The sequence below is a fragment of the Danio aesculapii genome, chromosome 12, assembly GCF_903798145.1.
Source record: "Danio aesculapii chromosome 12, fDanAes4.1, whole genome shotgun sequence".
In the NCBI taxonomy this organism is placed as follows: domain Eukaryota; kingdom Metazoa; phylum Chordata; class Actinopteri; order Cypriniformes; family Danionidae; genus Danio; species Danio aesculapii.
In genome coordinates, this window is record NC_079446.1 from 16,263,995 (window position 1) to 16,267,459 (window position 3,465).

Consider the following 3,465-nt stretch of genomic DNA (forward strand, 5'->3'; position numbering starts at 1 on the left):
TTTATTGCTCCAAAGCCTGTCAATCTCATCAATGGACAAAACATAAGAAGCAATGCAAACAAGTTCCCAACCGTGATTTAAATTCCGCCATGATTGAAAAGAAAACAAATGCAAAAGAATCTATTTGTGCTGATTTTGTTGGAAAGCAGTGTATTGTACCATGTTACATTCAAGGCCAGCTTGTTGATGCATTATGGGATACAGGATCACAAGTGTGGCATAGTGGATGAACTGTGGAAAAATGAGCACTTACCTAACATGAGATTGAGGGATGTGACAGAGGTAATCGATGTACCTGAAAGTCTCTGTCTTGTGGCAGCAAATGGACAGGATGTTCCTTACATGGGATGGATGTAAGTGACTTTCAGTTTGGCAGTAACTGAAACTGAAACAAAAGAACTTATCATACCTGTGCAATGTGATTGAGCAAATTCTAAATAACAATGAATTACCTCGGCCAGTCACTAATGAATTTCTGAGAACAGTTCTCCCTAGTGTGGAAAGAGAGAACGTACATGCTTTTATTAATCAAATCCATGAAGAAACCCCATGTGAATACCTTGTTAAAACAACAAAGGAAAATGTTCAGGTGCCAAAAAACATATCTGTACAAACGAAATGCAGGGTACAGTCTCGTCGACCAAAAAAAGACACATCGCTACTCTTTGAGCCTGATGTTAACTCACAATGGACAGAGGGGTTGGAGTGCTGTGAAACAGTAGTGACCCTGCAGAAGCACACGTCCCAACACATTATCATCAGTGTACAAAACCCCACAGATCACGACTTAGTGCTAATGGGCAAAACGGTTATAGGAACAGTACAGCCAGTACAGTCTGTGTATCCAGCAGCTGCTTTTGACAATAATGACTTACCATCTCTGAGAATAAATTAAATAAAAATTTAAGCTTTGGCGGAATGCCTGGTGGAGCTGAGAGACAATATCTGTCATCCATATCTGGATGATACCTTGGTTTTTAGTAAAACCTTTGAAAATCATGTAGAGGATGTGAGAAAGGTCTTGCAAAGATTAAGGCTGTATGGGATAAAGTTAAAACCTGTAAAATGTGAGCTGTTTAATTGTGAAGTGCGGTACCTCAGGAGAATTGTCTCAGAGGAATCAAGTAAAATGGATCCGGCTGACACAGCAGCCGTGAAAAGCCTGAAAGAGAAAAGACCTACCACAGTTGGGCAACTAAGAGCTGTCATGGGCCTGCTGAGTTACTATAGGCAATATATGAAGAACTTCTCAAAGATCGCAGGGCCTTTGTATGATCTACTGAAACAAACAAAAACTAACAGAGAGGATTACACATAGAAAAATCATCAAAAGTGGAAAGAAAAGAGTAGGGGATTGCCCTCCAAAACGCAAATTATAAGGACAGACAAACATCAAGAGATACTGGAGAGACTGATTTACTGTCTGGTTGAGCCACCTGTCCTTGCATTTCCTGATTTCTCACAGCCATTTATACTCCACACTGACGCATCAAATCAGGGACTTGGGGCTGTTTTGTATCAAAAACAAAATGAAAAACTAAAAGTCATCGCTTATGGGTCTTGAACTTTGACAGCCGCAGAAAAGAAGTACCACCTCCACTCAGGCAAGCTGGAGTTCCTGGCCCTAAAGTGGGCTGTCAGCAAAAAGTTTAAGGATTATTTGTACTATGCACCCACATTTACAGTGTACAGTGAAAACAATCCTCTCACCTATGTCTTGACTAGTACAAAGTTAAATGTAACAGGATGCAGATGGGTTGCAGAGCTCGCAGACTTCAATTTCACAATTCTTGAAAATAAAACATTGATGCAGACAGTTTATCTCGTATGCCACTAGACATTGAAACTATAATGGAGCAGTGAACAGAGGAACTTACATCTGATGGTGTTGAAGCAACTGTGAAGGCAATAGAAATGCAGGATTGTACAATGTCATGGACAGCCATGACCTTACTTAAAAACCCAGCAGTTATCAGGGAGTGGAAAGGATCATGTCCCTCATTACTGACAGGTTCTTCTGGCCAAAAATGCAGAGCGAGATTCAACATTTTGTGACCAAGTGTTGTAATTGTTTGAAACAGAAGAAGCCAAGTAAAAGAACAAGAGCACCACTCATGAATATTGTCACCACTCGCCCATTTTAACTTGTTTCTATAGACTTCTTGCACCATGACATAAGCAAAGGAGGGTATGAATATGTCTTGGTTACAATGGATTACTTCACAAGGTTTGCTCAAGCTTACGCCACTACAAATTAGTGGTGATGACTTCATGAATTTTTTCAGTGATAACATAGAAGGCTTTAGACAGAAAATAGGAGACATTAAACTTTCTGCACCACCTTATACTTTAGATTCAGTAAACATCCCACTGAATCTAAATAACCTACAGTGCTTCAAAATCATAGAACAGGAAGAGCTAGATAAAATTATAAATAGTTCTAAACCAGCTACGTGTATGTTGGACCCAATTCCAACAAAGTTACTGAAAGAATTGCTACCTGTTATAGGAGAACCTCTTCTTAACGTTATCAACTCTTCTTTATCTTTAGGCCATGTTCCAAATCCTTACAAGTTAGCTGTCATTAAGCCTATTATTAAGAAACCACAACTGGACCCCAACAACTTAGCTAATTATAGGCCTATTTCAAATCTTCCATTTATGTCTAAAATACTAGAAAAAGTTGTTTCTGCTCAATTGTGCTCCTTTCTGCAGACGAACAATGTTTTTGAAGTGTTTCAGTCAGGTTTCAGAGCTCATCACAGTACAGAAACTGCATTAGTGAAAATAACCAACGATTTACTCTTAGCTGCTGACCAAGGGTGCATCTCGCTATTAGTTTTACTCGATCTTAGTGCGGCATTTGACACCATTGACAACAGTATCCTCATAAATCGCTTAAAGTCTACAGGTGTCCAGGGACAGGCTCTACAATGGTTTAAGTCATACTTAGCTGATCGGTACCAGTTTGTGAATATTAATGGACAACCTTCACAAGTCAGCCCAGTAAAGTACGGGGTGCCTCAAGGATCAGTTTTAGGCCCTTTGCTGTTTACAATATACATGCTACCCCTGGGAGACATTATTAGAAGACATGGGATCAGCTTTCACTGCTATGCAGATGATACTCAATTATAAATTTCAACTAAACTTGACGAGATGTCTAAACTGTATTAAAGTCTACAGTCTTGTGAGTGTATTAAAGATGTTAAAGACTGGATGACCAACAATTATCTTCTCTTAAACTGACAAAACAGAATTATTACTTATTGGGCCTAAATCCTGTACACAGCTGATCTCACAACTCGACCTACAATTAGAGGGATACAAAGTTAGCATTAGCTCTACTACAAAAGATCTGGGTGTCATATTAGACAGCAATTTAACTTTTAAAAATCATATATCCCATGTCACAAACACTGCTTTCTTTCATCTGAGAAATATTGCTAAGTTACGAAGTATGCT